The sequence below is a fragment of the Bombyx mandarina genome, chromosome A1 (assembly GCF_030267445.1).
Source record: "Bombyx mandarina strain Sakado chromosome A1, ASM3026744v2".
NCBI lineage: Eukaryota > Metazoa > Arthropoda > Insecta > Lepidoptera > Bombycidae > Bombyx > Bombyx mandarina.
In genome coordinates, this window is record NC_143234.1 from 18,292,547 (window position 1) to 18,313,087 (window position 20,541).

The following is a 20,541-nucleotide window of genomic DNA, read 5'->3' on the forward strand; positions in this document are numbered from 1 at the left end:
GCGTTTCTTCAAATTTTTTTTATTTAGAAATTGCCGTATCCGTGAATTCTGTAGTTTAAAAATGCATATCAATACTAATTCGATAGCGTTATATTCCTACATCTTATTAACTTAAAATACTGAGTGATACCGAAACATACCTCTATATATATATACACACAAATTTATGTATAGTTTCTACCTTGATCATAAAAATGTATGTTCATTAAAATATATGTATTATATAAATCGTAGCAGCCTGTATAATGAACTTTGCAGCTAAAATGTGCGTCAGCTGGACATTACATCAGTCAAACGAAGGAAAGATAAATTTGAATTCCAAGGTATACCTATTACATTTCGGAGTGTAATGTAACCTAAACTAAATATACATTACGGGTGCGGTTCGCGACGCGCTAATTATCCCTTAAATTAATAAAAACTGAAGAAATCAATTCAATGTTTGAAAACTTCACAGCATACAAAAGCGTCACTTGCAAATCTGTTTTTTTTATTGCTTAGCTTGGTGGACGAGCTCACAGCCCGCCTGGTGTTAAGCGGTTACTGGAGCCCATAGATATCTACAACATAAATGCGCCACCCACCTTGAGATATAAGTTCTAAGGTCTCAAGTATATTTACAACGGCTGCCCCACCCTTCAAACCGAAACGCATTACTGCTTCACGGCCGAAATAGGCAGAAATTCCTTTAGTATCACATAGAAGTGGGCTTATATTATTTATTATATGTACTTCACTTTGACTGTATTGTACGCTCCGTCTAACCGAGAGAACGTGTTAACAAAGTACTTTATTACTACGCTTGTCGAATGTCGTGATTGATGGACAGTGTTGCGTTATACGGCCTTTGTAATATAATTGCTGTGCTTACTGTTTCGGTTTCTAATAAAAGGCTATTAAGTTCTTATCTCTACGTATAATAGATTATACAACTGGTGGTAGGACCTCTTGTGAGTCCGCACGGGTAGGTACCACCACCCCGCCTATTTCGGCCGTGAAGAAGTAATGCCTTTCGGTTTGAGGGGTGGGGTAACCGTTGTAAGTATACACTGAGACCTTAGAACTTATATCTCAAGGTGGGTGGCGCATTTACGTTGCAGATGTCTATGGGCTCCAGTAACTTAACACCAGATGAGTGTAAAAAAAAAAGATAATTGAAATTGAAACTGGTAACATTGTGTGCGTACTTTGTTGCAGATTTAATTTTAACCTTCAATAGTCTATAAGATGAGCTTGTTCGACTCGGACGCCGACGGCTAAACGTAAAAATCGCAGCTGATATAATACATTTTATTATTATTTATTTAACTACCCACATATAAACGAAGTAAGCCTCAGCTGACGCGTGGGGTCAACGGTCTCTCGTGAACTACAGTCGTTGAAGGTTATATTTAGTTTGGAGGCAGCGAGGAAATAAATTCAACAAATCTCCTCTATTATTGCAATAACAGAAGTTACTTGGCTGAAGTTACTTTGAAAATGTACAATTAGTAAAGAAGGAAGTTGTTCCTTATTTAGAAATTGAAATTGTCGAATCGATTGTGCTGGTAATTATCAATCCAGTTTATTTACAAACTGAAAAGGATAGATAGGTGGAAGGACCTCTTGTGAGTCCGCGCGGGTAGGTGCCACCGCCCTGCCTATTTCTGCCGTGAAGCAGTAATGCGTTTCGGTTTGAAGGGTGGGGCAGCCGTTGTTACTATACTTGAGACCTTAGAACTTATATCTCAAGGTGGGTGGCGCATTTACGTTGTAGATGTCTATGGGCTCCAGTAATCACTTAACACCAGGTGGGCTGTGAGCTCGTCCACCAATCTAAGCAATAAAAAACAAAAAAACAAAAAAGATACAAGTGTACTTGACATACTATATGAGCTCTCTACTCCTTCCACTCATGACTGACATGATGACATGACAATAAGAAAACCAGCACTTTAATCCCGAAATGTATTGGTCGAATATTTTATTATGCCTTTGTGAAAGAACGAGTAGCCACATTTTTAATTCCTAAGTAACTTCTGAAACAGTTATTATAATAAGAGGCAATTTGTTGAATTTATATCCTTTCCGCCTCCAGACTATATAACTCATAATTTTACGACGTTTTATTTAAGCTATATCTACCGTAATAATATTTTGTGCGTTTATCTATGTAATTTTGAAGTTTTTTTTTTTTTTTTTTTTTATTGCCTTTGTAGGCAGACTAGCATACGGCCCACCTGATGGTAAGTGGTCACCGTCGCTCATGGACGTCAGCAATGCCAGGGGCAGAGCCAAGCCGCTGCCTACCATAAAGAACTCTCCGCAAGCCTCGTTTGAAGAAGGACATGTCATAGCGCTCGGAAAACACCGTCGTCGTGGCCTAACAGATAAGACGTCCGGTGCTTTCGTGTTGAAGCGATGCACCGGTGTTCGAATCCCGCAGGCGGGTACCAATTTTTCTAATGAAATACGTACTCAACAAATGTTCACGATTGACTTCCACGGTGAAGGAATAACATCGTGTAATAAAAATGAAACCCGCAAAATTATAATTTGCGTAATTACTGGTGGTAGGACCTCTTGTGAGTCCGCGCGGGTGGGTACCACTACCCTGCCTATTTCTGCCGTGAAGCAGTAATGCGTTTCGGTTTGAAGGGTGGGGCAGCCGTTGTAACTATACTTGAGACTTTAGAACTTGTATCTCAAGGTGGGTGGCGCATTTACGTTGTGGATGTCTATGGGCTCCAGTAACCCCTTAACACCAGGTGGGCTGTATGCTCGCCCACCCATCTGAGCAATAAAAAAAAAATTGTAAGTCCTACGAAACGCGAATACACCTTAAAAACTATTATGAAAAACGCATATCTGACATGCTAGACGAGATGTTACGAATCGATCTGATTTGTTTGAAACGATATAAATAAGTTGATTGAAAACACTTTCACGGTTTAATCGATCATTTACAGGTGTAATTTATTTTATCACTAACCACTAAAGGCTTATAGTTTGAATTCGAATGATGAAATTATCTTAATAATAATAATAACAATAATGGCTAAAATTATCCATGAACAGCTTGCTCTGAAATATGGTTTTCTTGATACAACTGTACCTTATTACCATTTTTTTTTTTTTTTTTTTTTTTTTCGGGCCGGGGGCCGAACCTCCTACGAGGTCCCCGCGCCTAGGGGGCGCGCGGGGTATGTGAGACTCAACGATCTGCAGGTGTTGAGAGCAGATCGCGGGCCCAAGGATTTTAGGGCCCACCCACTAAACGACTCCCCTGCACTCTTACACCCGACGTCCGATCTCCATCCGGGGTCAGAACCCGTTCAGAGTAGGGGGGTTCCCGCGGTCAACACTACAACCAGACACGCGGCGCCACCCCGAGGACGCCCGACCGACGGGTCGTCGAGGCGATAGTCGACGACCAACGACGTCTGTCTCCGCGGTACGGCGGCCCTACCAGGCCGCCCGGGCGGTGCCGCTGGTGTTCCGGGATACCCCACTGGGCCAGAACCAGCCTGCCGGGTCGGAACGCGATACACCGCCGACCGGGTTGCTCTTCAACAGTATGTTCGGCGACGACAGCGACGACGAAAATGCGGACCGCATCGCAGTCCGCAGCCGCCGACGCGCCGTCCCGTCCTCCTGGTGCCAGCGCGCTAGAGTGACGGTAGCGTGCGGCGCAGCCTCAACCCCCTTAGGTCGCCCCGTGACCATCACCGGGAGGAGACTGCCTCCTCATAGGGGCTGGAGCTGGACAAACGCCCTCCTCCGAACCCCGGCTCGACGGCGGCGGCACGGCGCCGAGAGGGAAGAAGAGCTCTCCCTCTCCCGTTCCGCCGCCTCCTTCTGCGAGATGGTGGACTCGCAGAAGTCGAGCATCGCCTGCCAGGACTCGTCGCTGCCGAGCATCGTAGCCACGACGGTCGGAAGCGACAAGTCCGGTCCTATTTTTGCAACGAGGACGCGGCGCTGCTCCGCGAAAGCGGGGCAGTCGAGCAGTGTTAGTTGATATCACCATTCTTTATTGAACCTCGTGAAGGCAGAAAAGGACAAATTAAAATATTTAGACCTAGCCCAGGAGACTACTGCCATGTGGCAAGGCAGTTACCCTTAATACGGCGCGTATTGTGAGGAGGTTTCTCACTCTGGAGTCCATACTGCTTTTGGCTGTGGCGGTAGTAATCACACAACGCAAGATATTTGACTGATGCCTGATTTTCGGTTATGACATTTTCAAGATAAGCTTGCATATATACCAGTTCCGAACAACAACATTCGGACAGTCGGTCTATCGAGCAATATCAGCCGTTCGATGGAAGATCTTCCTTGCGTCGTATATATTCCCCACAGTGGCCTGTGTCGTAGACACTGCCATCAGCGGAAATCAATTTCTTGTATAATGTTTTTTAAAAATTGTATAATTGTATCTAATTTGTAGAAAATAATAATAAGTTCATTGGTCACGTTTATTTAGGTACAAGGCGTTTTAACTAGTATCGTCTTAAAGTTTCTTTGACTATGGAATTCGTCTTCACGATTAGTGAAATCGGAAATATAAACGTAAACCATAAACGTAAACTATGCTCGATTTTTGGGAGATAACAATTTAAAGTTAGTATTCGAAACGCCTATAGAAATGCTCGTGTAATTGTACGTGACATTATTATTAATTGGGAAACTGGTTTAAATATCTACCACAGTTTACGTGAAAATATTTTTTTGTCTCCTACCTATGCTGATTGCCTTGAGAGGCTATTTCAGCTTCTCCTTGACGTGTAGGTGAGCTCACGGGGCTCTAACCGGGAGTGTTGCTAACACTGGCCCTAGCAAGAGCAGTGCTTCGCTGAATCTACTACCGAATCGGAAACGCGACCCACTGAGAAGATCCGACGAAAAACTCGGTGGGCTGAAACGGAAAACATAACGTTAATACGTTGTTTGAACGCCGCGATGTAAGGTTTCTATCTTCTATCTTCCAGCCCACAGACGTCCACTGCTGAAGATAGGCCTCCCCTCAAAGCCTCGCCACAACAAGGTTTCATTTTATGTAAAGTTTAACTGGTAGCTATTTGACGTTCCCTTAGTTTCGAGTTTATAATTTAGAATGTGAACGTAAATCAGTTTACGATGCGACATTTATGTGTCTCCATCGCTGTGAGCACCACGCGGGCCTTGCCAACTTTTTTCGTTTGCTTATATAGTCACTAACGTTACTTGAGAACTACTTAATCCTTTAGCAAATTGTCATTTAATACGCTTCCGTGTTGCCAAGTTTAAAAGATCGTCAGTCTCTGGTTTATTAAAGTGCTTACTTAATGGTTTCGGAAGAATATTAAACAATAAAGATTGATTTTCCGATTACTAATCTAAAAATGTTGTATATTTGAATCTTGGCCTCCTTAGGGCACTGCTGCTACAATTCCATCTTTTTTCCCCTACCTATTCACTGGTAGCCTATGCGGCGATTCTAGCTACGCTTGGACGGGTAGGTGAGCTCAGCCTGAGAGAATTTGCTAACACTAGCCCTAGCAAGAGCAGTGCTTCGCAAAGTCTACCACCGGAGCGAAATCGCGACTCAGTAAGAAGATCCGGCGAGAAACTCCGTGGGCTACATTTCCATCACTCGATTGAAGTTTTATTTCACCGTCATTTTTCGTCCTCTAAAATAATTCCTTAATACAGTCACCATGGACACCTACTCCGTGCGTCGTATTCCTCAGTGCTGAGGGTCGTGACCTTTACGAAGTACCCTTGTTAGGACTATGTTCCTCCATTTACTTCTGTCCTCCGCGCAGTGGATAGCGACATTGGTGCATGATTCCAAAGTCTTCTTAATCTGATCCGACCAGCGACCAGGGGACTACGCCCCCTAGGCCTCTTTCCTTCCACTTTGCCGATGATGAGAAGTATTTCGAGACTGTCACCCGTATTCCTCGCAACGTGGCCGAAAAATTCTAAGACCCTACGTACGCAAATGGTGGAGAGTCTTGAGGAGACGCCTAGTTCTTCCAGGGATGATGCGTTTGTCTGATCCGCCGTCCAGGGAACCATGGACAATATGGTACAAAAACAAATTTCTTCTCGTGTTCCCAGATGCGGATAGCTGTCCGTGAGATTAGAGCAGTAACCTACTTCCCTAATTTCTAACAAACTAAGTTTTCGTGGTAGGGATCGCAAGCTCGTACCGGTGTTTATTTATTCCTAATGTTAATTACGTCTATCACGATGCAATTAAGGACACTGCCCTCACGTTTCTAGATAGGTGGCGGAATTAGTATCGTTTTGTTGAGGAGCCTCGGTATCAACACAACCTTTTTATCGGAATTCAATGAAAATGGAAACAGTTAGTTAAAAAGTTACAGTTTACTTTTACGAGATTACCTTTGCTTTACAAGCATAATTTATTCGAATCTGAACAATGATTTCCACGAGGATGTAGGCCCATAGAGGAACGCAATAAAAAGTCGATAAAACAACAAAATATAAAACGAAGTAATAACACAAAAGGTTCTGGACTGACTCGAGGTTGAATCCCGAAATGTATGAAAGATTTCTGCGTGACCTATTACACATCAATACTGTTACGTACACAATAAAATGGTTGGGATAAAATGTTGTTACGTCTGTCTGGTCAAGTCGTCATTGTCCAAGGATTATTAAATTGCTCTCCAATTAGTAAGAGTACTCTCTATTTATTCATCAAGCGGAAAGATTCTTTTTTTTAATAATGGTGAAATGCCAAAGATGTGCAGTAACATGAGATATTTTTTTGCTTGTGAAAGCAAACGAGCCCTCGTCCTATCTGATCACTAGTTGTCACCGTCGGTAATAACGTTGCCCAGTACCAGGGATACAAGACATGGACTGCGTATGATACGAATTTAGGAAAAATTAAACTCGTTGTATTTGGGAGTTTGGTTAGGATCAACCTCGAATTTATAACCTTTTGTTTTAGTAACAATAAGCCTCAATTGGGGGACATTAAGATTATAAATATTTACATCTTTCATAATATGTGCATATTTTTTCCATGCACAATTTTGGTTTGTTATTCAAATTCAAATGTAAGTACTTTCACATTTTAGTCCAAGCTTATCTCAATAAATCACTTAAAGCACATCCTTCGCGATTAGCACGCAAAAGTCGCATGAAGTCGTCGTGGCCTAAAGGATATGGCGCCCGGTGCACTCGTGTCAGGCGATGCGACTGTGCAGGTGTTAAACACCGGGTGTTCAAATCCCGCAGTCAGGCAGGTACTATAATATTTCTAAGGAAATACGTATGTACGTATTCAACGGGTGTGTTGAACGACTTTTACGATAAACGAATAACAATCCTTTAATGAAAATTCAACCCTAAATATTTATGATTTGCGTAATTACTGGTGGTAAAGCGTAATGTAATCCTGTCTGACCTCCTATTTCCGCTTTTTTTTTCTACCTATTCTAGTAACCTCGAGGGGTTATTCTAGATTCGCCGAATTAGTAGGTGAGCTAGCATGAGTTGTGCTTCGTAGAATCTACCACCGGATCGGAAATGCGACCCACTGAGAAAATCCAGCGAGAAACTCCTGCAGCATAAATATGCGTTCTTATTCGAATGGCCAGACAGCTTTCAAGACGATTGAGACATCGAGCTCTTGTCTCAAAGAATACAAACTAAAGAAGAAATAATAATTGATTCATATTTTAAAACAAACGATTATAAAATTAGTTACTAGCTGTGCTAGATCAAGTAGTTTCGGTGCGGGATATTATAAGTTAGACAAAAAAAAAATCAAGTATGGTAACCACGCAACTAATTAATATTCTCTTGGGTACGCCTTTAGACAAGGCCACGCCAAAGAACTAGACGCAAAGACGAGGGTAGTTCATTAAAAAACCTCCGAGATAGAACTTGAAATCCAATACTGAAAGGAGTAGGTACGACGAAAAACGATGAATCAAACAATTTACGTCGCAATAATTTGAATTATTCGTAGAGTTGATGCATTTCATAATTTGAGTGGCTTCGTAAACCACAGAGTACTGGTATGATCACGCACAAGTAATTCCAAAAAACACAGAACAAAACATCAAAGTTCTAAAAGGTATCGGAGCGCAGGGTGTCAGGTATGGGTAGGGTTGCTAGTTTTTTTTTCAGCCTATAAAGTCCAAATGCTTAAATAGCCAAAAAATACGGGAACTTAGTTTTTTACCCGGGACAAATAAAAAACAAAATTATAGATATATCTCTGAGGAGCAAGTCAATTTTAATCGGTTTTAACATATCTATAAAAATCAACACAATTATAATCGTACGGTTCGAATACGGGACAGAGTTAATCCCGTCGCCGCGCCGCCCCGGGACATTTTGCAACCCTAGTTATGGGTAAAAAAAAGATTGTTTTTTTTTTTATTGCCCTTGTAGTCATACGAGCATACGGCCCACCTGATGGTGAGTGATTACCGTCGCCCATGGACTTAAGCAATGCCAGGGGCAGAGCCAAGCCGCTGCCTACTGTTGTTGTTTCAATTATTCTTCTAAATATACGTTAATGCAGCTTCGCTTGGTAGTGGTAATCGAACATATTCACAATGTCGATGCCGGTGACTATAATAAGACACTCTACACTTCCTGAGATCTAGGAACAACGGTTGGTGGCAAAAACGAAATAGATTGTTTTATCTTAGCGAGCTGATATACGGACCTAAATGTTGATCTAACATTCTAATAGTACAAAAAAAATACTCCATTATTATTATTTTTTATGAATTTCTAAAACAGTATTCAACGTTGACACGAACCGTTAAAATGAATAAAAAAAGTAAGGCGCCACTGTGATCTCAGTGCCGTGGTCGGATTTTTTTTTATTTTTTTTTTCCAGATTGTTCTTTAAAGGCGTATCGTTGGTTTGAAAATGCATAAGTTACAGTCAGCTCGCGAGAATTGTAAACTTCGTATAATAATATCGGAAGTTCACTTACAGGTAACCTACTTTGATCATTCTGAAGAATTGGAAAAGTAAAAATAAAGCTGATAGTAATTAATTAGTAGTGATCGGAAGTCCCCTTACGTTAATGGAGTTGTGCCCACCACCTCGGAGCTTTTCGGTCGACACGCCTCGCCAATTTAAAAGGTCAAACCACATTAATGTCTGCTATTTTTTATTATATTAAAATATTCATCTTGTAGCGACATCTGCCGGCGAATAGCAGAAACAATGTAATAACGACAAAAATCACAAGAAAATCAAATCAATACACGTTATTTTTACGAAGAACATTCAGTTTTGTCGGTATACTAATATAAGTTGGATCGTTTGGTGCATCCGATCGGTGAATACTGATAAACTGCGATTGAAGAATAGTAAGTTATATAGCAAACGAGCGGGTCATCAGCGTCGACGCCACGCCGGTCCCGCGTTGCTATGTTATAAGCAATCGAAGACTGGGGCACACACGGTATCGGAAAGTTTGTAAACATATAAATGTATTGTGACGTTGATACTCGCCAATCGTATGAATAGCTTAGATTAGAAACTTGTATTACGAATTGTCTCCCGGAGATTCAGATCAAAATTCTTATATAGTCCACGATAATGTTTTTTTTTTATCGTAGTGTTATTTGTAAATATTTGTAACCCAAGATTGATTCCGGCCCAAAAGGACCACTTAGCACAACTCATGAAAATATCATAAGTGACAATAAGTCACGAATCACTTTTAGTTTGACTGTGGCTTCCTTACTTACCTTTTTTTTACGTTTTCTTACTTTCCTTGCCAACCTACCTTACATGAAGAATAATCTTGAGTATAACCAAGAGATTTCCTTGAAATTGGTTGAACGGAGGAGTTTCAAGTGTCGTGGAAACGGAAACGAAAAAGAAGTTTTTTTTTTTTTTTTTTTTTTTCTTAAAACAAATATTAAAACAACGAAGATACAATAGTTTTGATGTACACGATCCTTACACTTTTCGATCATTAACATATGAATTTTAATGTACCAAATAAGAAAACATGAATTAAAGGACTTTTTTTATATAATCACACATTTATATATTTGCCTTTCAATTGGTTGACCTTTCGAACACTTAATAGATTCCGTGGTGTCGTTTAAAAACGACTCGCGAAAACACTGAACATCTTCTATGTACCAAAAAAAAAAGGACTCGTGTCTAATTGGAACACGAAATGTGACAGTTTTCATCCGTCCGGGTTTTTCGCCGCATATTCTCAGTGGGTCGCGTTTCCGATTCGGTAGTAGATTCAGCGAAGCACTGCTCTTACTAGAGTCAGTGTTAGCAAACTTCGTCAGGTTTGAGCCCCGTGAGCTCACCTACTAGTCAGGTTACGCTGACATAGCCTCTCAAGAAGGCCAATCAGCTTAGGTAAGAAAAAAAAAGATTGCATAAGACTCCAATTTGTATAGCGCTATTTATATAATATTTATTTATCTATATATACTAGAAGTTAGTGTTAGCAATTCTCTCAGGTTAAGCCCGTGAGATCACTACCGGTCCGTGCGAAGTTGGAATAGCCCCTTAGTCTACCAACGATTAGGTAGGAAAAAAAAAATGTGACAGTTTTTTTAATTCATGTTATTCTTTTGTTCTTATCCCACATTACCGGTCGACGGAGCGTGCCCTCTTATCATGCTGCATAGGGATTTTACGTAAGTTTTAATTATTTTATTTATTTTATTTAATGTATTAAAATAATAATAAATTTTCCGATCGAGATAACTGAAAATCGTTTCGTTTTATGTCATATAAAATGTACGCTAGCTGTGAATAATACACACAGCTTACCTTTATAGTCTTCACAGCGCCTTTGTAGGATTTTGTTTATACATAGTTAGTTACGTTCGTTTACATATTGTGTCTCGCCACCGAGTCGTGGACAATGAAGTCAAACAAAAGAATACTCATGTTGTAAGCCTATCATTATCCTAACACGTGAAATTACAAATTATTTATTGATGATCCGGTTGACAAGATTTTGTTTTCGAAATATTTAAAAAGTATCTTTTAACAGAATAAAATTCAAAATTGGTTCAGTCCGTGACAACGATGGATAATAAAAACCGAAGATCTATACTAATATTATAAAGAGGAAAGATTTGTTTGTTTGTTTGTTTCGAATAGGCTCCGAAACTACTGGACCTATTTGAAAAATTCTTTTTCCATTAGAAGCCGACATTGTCCCTGATGAACATAGGCTACTTTTTTTTAAAAAAAAAATTATTTTTTTTGTTTTCATGTGTGTTTTAATGTTTCCGAAGCGAAGCGAGGGCGGGTCGCTAGTTAAACAATAAAAATAATTTTAATTGTGTCTAACACTCGTGAAAACCGAAGAAAATACTAGAATTATTTGTATTTTCTAAGTTAATTTTCGTACCTTCGAACCTTAACTTTATAAAAAAAAAACAAGTTTAATACCATTGTCGATTAAAAATAAATTAGGTATTTTCAACAGCATTACAAAATAATTTTTTTTTCCCAGCTTCTGACCTAACCCCAGAAATATCATACCACCAACTCGTATCAAGCTATATTTAACATACCATAACAAGTAATGGGATGTGCCTGCAATATCATGTGCAATGCGACGTATGTAATATTGCGCAATTTAGTGATGTTTTTATTAGTTTCAATTGGAAAATGAAGTCATTGTGAGTTTCACCGCCCACCTTCCGCGGCACGAGGGTCGAAGCTGCATCGAAATAATGACAGTACCCGGAACACGTAATCACTTATTTTGTCCTGTGTTAGTTGCGTAGTTGATCTCTCTATTTCTGCAGCGAAAGAGTTCCTATTTGAAGGTTAGAGAAGCTAATGGTGACTGGCAAGGTGAACGGAAGAAGACCACGCGGTAGAGGCCCGACACGTTGGACTGACCAGATCCGCACTACCCTCGACAGCACAGTTCACGATGCTCTACACTCGGCGGCAGATAGAGGCAAATGGCGTGGAATGGTCCGCGATAAACTCTTGTTGCGAGGAGGTTGTCACGACTCAGTATTGAGGAAACCGAAGCAAGAAGAAAAAGAAGAAGAGGCTTTTTTCTATTAATACAATTCAGCCTTGTGTCTCCGTCAACGCTTATCAATAAAATAGAAAAGTTATTAATAAAATTTGCTTATTGACATAACCACTGAATACTCTGATACTATTTGGCCCGGCCATATAGATGTTTAATATGTTACAAACATATTTTTTTTGCACGCAAAAGCAAGTATCATTATTGCGAAGTCTTTTTGTGAAAACAGCGACGTAATTAGTTGTAAATTGAAGAAGTAATTAACATTTTAAAGATGGGTTAATACTTAGTCTGGCCACAAATGTTGTTACAAGAAAACTTCTTTTTTTCTCTCTATTATATTTATATTATCAACATTTATAACTGAAGTGTGTGTTAATTTATTACAAGTTACAAGAATATTTGACAAGGATTAATAATGTGAAAACACAGCGAACATTCATATTATTAACATTCATATTACAAGAATGACAGAATCGAAATTCAAATGTAAATAAAATTAATGTTTTTAACACGGTTTGATAATGACTTGACCTGTGTGTGTCTCTATAATGGACTCTTTCGTGGCAATTTTCACAAACTTACGAGCTTCCAATCGACTTAGGAATTTGCACTCGTGTCAAGGACTAATTAAACAATATAGTAATTTGCAATACGTTGAAACCTAAAACACAGACCAGGATCATGAGGTTAATTTTTTTTTTAAATTGTTACAGTATTTGTGGCTAGACCGCGAAGAGGATGATTGGGTTGCTTTATTGGCAATCTCTTTTGCACGCCCGTAATTCAATAAGTAAAGAGTTCTCAACGGATTTATAGAGTTCTAAAACATTTCTATCATTAAGACTAGTTTAATGTCACATACAGACAAACATTGTAAAATGGATGCAGTGACATTATAACGTAGATGCTGCCATCCACCTTTTATTTAGCCGAACTGGTAAGATAGCAACAAGGGATTATAACAGCTTCACCGAGCGAGTAGGCCACCTCACAGGGCTCAGCCTGGTGAATTTGCTAACACTAGTCTTAGTAAGAGCAGTGCTTCACAGTATCAACCACCAGATCGGAAGCGCGACCCACTGAGAAAATCCGGCGAGAAACTCAGTGGGATGTGCCTGTGGGTTAATTTACTCGCCGAACTCTTCGCCGCATTCGACGGGCTCGAGGAGCATTAGGTGCTTCGAATGCCTAAAAGCACCGATAATGGATCGGGGCCAACCACCTTCCGAAGCGAAGTCGTCTTAATCGCGTTGAGCAACGATAGTGCCACCAATTAAACTGGAACCTGCGACTGCTTCTCGGTAGAAATGGCAAAATGGTGGGGCACACGGCTACGAGCGTACAAGGCACCCACAAGCATGAATTAAATGAATGAAACCCGCAAAATTATAATTTGCGTAATTACAGTTGGTAGGACCTCTTGTGAGTCCGCGCCGGTAGGTACCACCGCCCTGCCTATTTCTGCCGTGAAGCAGTAATGCGTTTCGGTTTGAAGGGTGAGGCAGCCATTGTAACTATATTGAGACCTTAGAACTTATATCTCAAGGTGGGTGGCGCATTTACGTTGTAGATGTCTACGGGTTCCAGTAACCACTTAGCACCAGGTACGCTATGAGGTCGTCCACCTATCTAAACAATAAAAAAAACATATATCATACATATAAAAAGAACTTCGGTTATTAAAATCACTTAAGCCATAATCCTTGTTATTCTTTTTGTTTTCATCCTTGAAGTAAAATACTACGTAATAAAGCATTCTAAGTACCATCCTCAGTAGTTTCTGAGGACAAAGAAACTTCTTTGAAACGCGTCTCACAAAGGAATGATGTTATATTATTGGAAATAAATCACAAACGTACATACTTACGTTTTTTTTTATGTTTTGTTCGAATTTTAGTATTCAACTATTGACGGATCGACAATAAGTGATTCCAGTCGCGAGCTTCCCTACATTTGGCGCGCGAAGCAGTCTGCGTTCCGATTCAATGACTGGAACAGTCTAATGGTATATACCTATATACAATTGGGATTTCTTGGATCGTCACGTTCACGTTGTAACCTCTGGGTCTGCGAAGGGACTTCGGTTACCTCTATATTTTGTACCGCATGTTCCATGGGGAGTGCTCTGGGGAATTGTTCGAGATGATACCGGCATCTCGTTTTTACCATCGCACCGCCCGCCACCGGAGTAGAGTTCATCCATACTACCTGGAGCCACTGCGGTCATCCACAGTGCGTTTCCAGATATCTTTTTTGCCACGTACCATCCGGCTATGGAATGAGCTCCCCTCCACGGTGTTTCCCGAGCGCTATGACATGTCCTTCTTCAAAGGAGGCTTGTGGAGAGTATTAAGCGGCTTGGCTCTGCTTTGGCTTGGCATTGCTGAAGTCCATGGGCGACGGTAACCACTCGCCATCAAGTGGGCCGTATGCTCGTCTGCCTACAAGGGCAAAAAATAAAATAAAAAAAGACCTTGATAATAATTATTTTTATCCATATAGTGCTGTAGGATAGTTTACTACTGACATTATGTTACATTATGTTTTCAAACGTGATAAATTTCATAAGAATTTCTTACGCTGAACGCCGAAATTAATTATCTTATTGAATTCGTTTCCCATATTTGTTTTGTAAAAACTAAATGTGTGGTGTCGTGGTATAATAGGTAATAGGGAACGAAGTTCCTTATTATAAAAATATTAATTTTAAGTTCTATTCGAGGTATAAAGAAAATAATTATTAGGGTATACATTTTTTGTTATGATTTTTTTATTGATAAAAATAAAATAAAAACTACTTTACAAAGTTATCAACTTTATTTTATTCACAATGATTTATAAAAAATGTATAATAATAATATACAAAGAAGCAGCTATTTATATGAATAAAAATAATTAAGCCTAATTATGTTCTATCAAAGAAATCATAATAACCGTCATCACGTAGACTATACATTAGACACCGTATAGCCATCATACTGAGACTATATATAAATAATAAAAATCTTACGTTACGGACGTTTTTTCCCGGTTAGGGTACCCCTCCACATCGTCCAATAAGGAGCTTCGTTCCAAAAACATATTTAATTCGCTAACTGGCCACGTTTAGATATACGAATAAACGATAGAATACAATAAACTGTTGAGACGTTCTTAAAATTTAACATTATATCACAGGATGATTATCATTCGATGTTAAGGTCATTCACCCGAGTCACTGACGCATTACCTAATTAGTGAGGCCCGAAATTAAAAATATAAACTTCTTTAATGGGCTTTATAATCAGCAAATTAGGATTGTACTGGCTCTATTAATAGAATCGTTCGTATTATTTAAATAAATCTGTGTTTTAATCAATTCATGTATTGTTTTTGACGTAAATAAAAAAAAAACGTTTACTAAGCATAGTATATGACCGTTATAAAATTAATAAGAATTAAAATGCTATAGACGGCAGACTTTTAGGAGGACTATTATTGAGTAGTTCCTGAGGCGAAGCATAGTCATCACAACAAGAATACCGTTCTTCACCTTGAGATATGAGATCAAAGTCTCAAAACTGTATTAAATTTAGATTGTCCAATTATTAAAACCGATGTTTTGCGACCAGAAATTGGTTAGACGGTTTTCTTACCGTTTTGGCATACAGGGTGTGTCATCACTAATTGTCTAATATAATTAATTTTTAAAGCCAGTTTGTAGCACCACGGTCTGCTACTGGTATCAACAAAACGTAACGTAGAGATTTAATAATAATATGTTAATTTTTGGAACGGGAGTGTCATTAAACTTTTTATGACACGCTGACGTCTTCAGATCACTAAAAAATGTAGGCCACATTATTTTATTGGGTTAATAGATAAAAGATTGGCTTGTTATTCACGAAATATATGACGTTTGCTTTTTATACTTCAGTAATATTCGTTGGCGGAGAAGGTTTATTAATGTAGAAGGGTAGAAGTATAAATGTATTCTAATATATACTAAAATAGAACTTACAGAGTCCGTAAATGTCATAAATTTAAGGCAAAGTCTACTTTTAAACATGTCGTGGATGAGTCATATAATGGCAATGATTATTTCCCATAATATCTCATAAAATTGTCCCCCGAATCCTATTTTGAGTACCAGTGGTAAAGCATGTTGTAAGCCCGCACGGGTCAGTCCGTCAATAGTAGATACTACCAGTCTGTAATGGCAACTAGTGCGGACGGACTTATGAAGGAGTTGTAATAATAGTCGCTTTAGGAGGAGTCGCTTAGCCATAATTTCTATAAGCCTATACTGTAGCCGGCTTATCGATTTAGATTCTCTGATCGTGTCGCACATTGTATAGCCAGACTAGTATCGCATAAATCGATTCTCATTCAATTTCATAAACAAATCCAATCGGAATAACGTATCCTAAATCGAGACCCTATCTCGCAATTTCCTCAGCGAACCGTTGCACCGGCGCGCTTCTTAATGACACTTCCAGTAGTGGAATATGAAATTACCGAAGTACATCACGCTCGTGTGTTAAGTGAAGGTGCGATTCACTCGTCGTGGCGTGGTAGGGGCAGGGATGTACTGGCTTCGTTGCTCTGATGCACTAACGACAGATTATTGTATCGAGCACTTAGGTATGGTGCTAAAACTTATTGCATGAAGTGCTTTGTTACGATGACTGGACTGTAGGTTTGAAGTACAGGTATTCACGAGATAAGTAAAGTGTTTTTAGCTATTAAAAAAAATGTACGAAGTTTTATTGTACACTAGCGACCCGCCCTCGCTTCGCTTCAGAAACTGTAATTTATTATTGATTTCTCCACTATTTAATGGATGTTATTATCCATAAAAAATCTTCCTCTTCAATCACTCTAGCTATTAAAAAAAACCGCATCAAAATCCGTTGCGTAGTTTTAAAGATTTAAGCTTATATAGGGATATAGGGACAGAGAAAGCGACTTTGTTTCATACTATAATAGTGATATAGCTTGTAATATGAAAACTTAGATCTACGTAACGTTAATATGATGCAGATGAATGATAACCTGAAAAAATTCTTCGGCTAGTAATTTCTAGAAAATTTTACTTATGCAATCACGGCCATAAAGCCTAAAGTACAATCATGCGCTAGACTTCTTTCAAAATGAACATTACGGTCTAACTAGGATCATAACATAGGCATATCTGTCTGGTATTAGCTTTTGAAACGTGTGCTCCATCGTACCCTAACCACAACACGGTACATCGCTAATGAGACTTGCGATGTATTGCCGCACTCTATAGTTAGTATAAAAAGTAGTATCTATATACGTGAAGCAAAAACTTTGTACCCGTTTTTACGAAAATTGCGCGGACGGAGGAGTATGAAATTTCTCACACTTACAGTGAATATAGAGGAGTACAGAAAGTTAATATATTTTTAAATTATGCATAAAAAATAGATTAAATCAATAAAATAAAAACATTAAACACAACCATGTATTTGACACACACGCGCATGCATACTATTTGTTTATTGTAAAACTTTAGTTAATGCTTATAGTCTGTGGTCAAATTGAGAATAGATTAAATATTGTTTGTCTTTTTAATATTTGTCTAAAATGTAGTCTTGGCGGAATCAGTGATTATAGAAGTATAATACTCGTAGTCTTTGACAATAGAATCATAATAGTGTACAAACTTATAATTTCAATTAATTATAGTCGAATTTCGACTACCAGGGGTCCACTAGTTTTTACAAATTCACGAAATACGAATTTTAGATTGTTTGTTTTGCGTCACTTTTTTCAATTTCGAATCCCGTTCAGGTTTCAACATAATTTTGTAATAGTATTATAATACGAGCAAATGAATTATTTATAGCCTCCGGAAACTTGACAAATAAGAGCTTAACTTACGTCAATAACGTATTCCAGGAACAAAGTTGAAAGCAACAATGTTGAAGAATAATACTGAATGAATTCAATCGCGATTTTCATCACGAAAAAATATTTATTAAAAAACATTATTCGTTTGATGACACAAAGTTCTTCGACATCAAAACCACCAAGGTCGATGCGTATCGGGCGGCCGATGACCCTTCTCCGAAAGTTCATACTTTGTTCGAAAAATTCTTTCGACATATTCGCCTAAAATTGGTGGACTAAAACAGATCACGTTGTCCGGTCATCTGCAGTGATTAGTATCCCGCCGTTTTGGATAATTCATCAAAACAAAATTACAGACCGCATAAGCCGCCCGGTCTTATAAAGTGGGCGGTTCGCTTCCCGAGAAATTTTGTGAATGGAGACCCTCGGGACTTTTAACGTAAACTCGTTGTGCTTAAATGTTTAAACGATTAGTATAAAGTAGATTTTATACAATGGAATTTGTTTAAGGTCAAGGGTGACGACGCCCAATCAATATTCGACCAGGCAACGTGGTGCGGTATAAAGGTTCTCGTCTGCGGAGCAACGTATATTATAGACAAACGTTTAGACAACACAAAACAGAATACGCTTTGGTGTAATTTTAACTTTGGCTTTTATTTTCGTCGTTCGCGTCGCCCTATTTAATATATTGGTCTATTTTTGTAGACAAAAACAACGTGCTTTTGTGCGATTTTAGCGGGATTCGTGGACACCCAATTTTTCCAATGAAATACGCACTCAACAAATGTTCACGATTGATTTCCACGGTGAATGAATAACATCGTGTAATAAAAATCAAACCCACAAAATTATAATTTGCGTAATTACTGGTGGTAGGACCTCTTGTGAGTCCTTGCCGATAGATACCACCACCCTGCCTATTTCTGCCGTGAAACAGTAATGCGTTTCGGTTTGAAGGAATGGGCAGCCGTCGTAACTATACTTGAAACCTTAGAACTTATATCTCAATGTGGGTGGCGTATTTACGTTGTAGATGTCTATGGACTCCAGTAACCACTTAACATAAGGTGGGCTGTGAGCTCGTCCACCCATCTAAGCAATAAAAAAAACCTGTCTTCGATCATGAACTGCCGTCACTAAAAAAAAAACAGGTAATTTAAAAGTTTAATTCACCTTCATGAATTCCTCAGTATAAATTGTTTGCTAACAGAACTTGAAGATCGGGAATCGTTAAACAAAAGATTTAACTATATGAATTGCTCAAATGATTCCTATCTTTTTTGTTTTGCCGATTTTGCCTTTCCAATAGTTTTTTTTTTCTCCAGAATCTTCTTTGTAGGAACCGACATCCTTATTCGCGATACCGGAGACTGGCGAAGCGATATCCTATTTAAGTTCAACGACCGTAAAGTACAAATTGTCTTGTTCGCTGTTCTTCGGTGCACGTCGATGTTTTTATCTTTATTGTTTAGGTTCAGAATTGCTCGGATTTTTTTTTTCTATTCGTTGTCGACCCTCTAGAGATGGGCCAATTGCAAATTTACCTGCTCTAGTGAGAACGGACGTCAGATGCTCAACGGTGGTCCAACTGTGTATTTGTCAATTTTAATAATAAATTATGAGGGTGAATTTCATTTGTTAACTTAATTTATAGATACTATCGTGGAACTAGTTGGTGATTTGTGATGTGATTGAATTATCATTGACGTGTTGTTACATACGTGGACCGATATTGCTAATACTGTATTATCTTATCAGTAAACGTGATGAAGTCGATATCTGTGTGTAGGAGTGAGTTTGTGGTCGCTTGCTCGTGTATGATTCTTTCCAATTTTTATTGAATCCATAGTCGTTATTTACATAAATAAATTGCGCTATTGTGTTACAATGGCATATTTTATTGTTTTTATAGTTACGCGTTAGTTTCTTTTATAGCTCTTCGAAATAATGTTAAACTATAAATTCGAATATTTTTTTCATTCGAGAAATTGATACTTCTGTATAAACCGATAGAATTGTTGTCAGGATGTGGTTTTATCATTGATGAGATCCCGCACCTAAATTTCCGGTAGATTTCCATTGAATTAAATTTTTATTTTATTTTACTCATACATTAGATTGGGTATCGCGGTGGACTTGATCAATCGAAACGTTTCGTTTTTTTTTTTTTTATTTTTTATTATGATCTGGTAACGAGACCTTTGAGCCAAGTCTTATATCTTCTTAAAGTCTGTTATATGAAAAATGTTATGAAATTAAATGAAACGAAATAAGATGGGATGGGATGAAATAAATTCTCAGTAAAATCATGGCCGAAGCGTTTCATATCAATAAAGATTGTGTTTAATAAACGAAACATTCCTATTTCACGATCCGGTTCTTACAAAATGACAATCGAGGAAAACATTAACTCATTACTATGACTAACCAATATAGTGTAGGATTATTATGGGAAATATAACATTTACATATTACATTTATATATAGATTCGGGCAATGTACTTACTGCCTTGAAATATTACGAAAACTCGATAATGGCTAATGTAATATTTATAATGCTTATCTAATTGGACCACGTGCGGTTGGTTATGTGGTTGAAAACCAGATATAAAAGAGACGGAAAGATTTCCAAATTAATATGAATGTGATGTTAAATAAAATTCGTTGG

At 38.5% G+C, this 20,541-nt stretch overlaps 2 protein-coding genes across 5 annotated transcripts in view; one reads left to right on the forward strand and one right to left on the reverse strand.

Moving 5' to 3' along the window:
* Positions 1–20,541, reverse strand: part of LOC114242736 (xibalbin-1) — a 481,172-nt gene that overhangs the window by 365,777 nt on the left and 94,854 nt on the right. The gene's annotated exons all lie outside the window — the stretch shown is intronic.
* Positions 1–20,541, forward strand: part of lilli (AF4/FMR2 family member lilliputian) — a 313,418-nt gene that overhangs the window by 94,368 nt on the left and 198,509 nt on the right. The window lies entirely within an intron of this gene.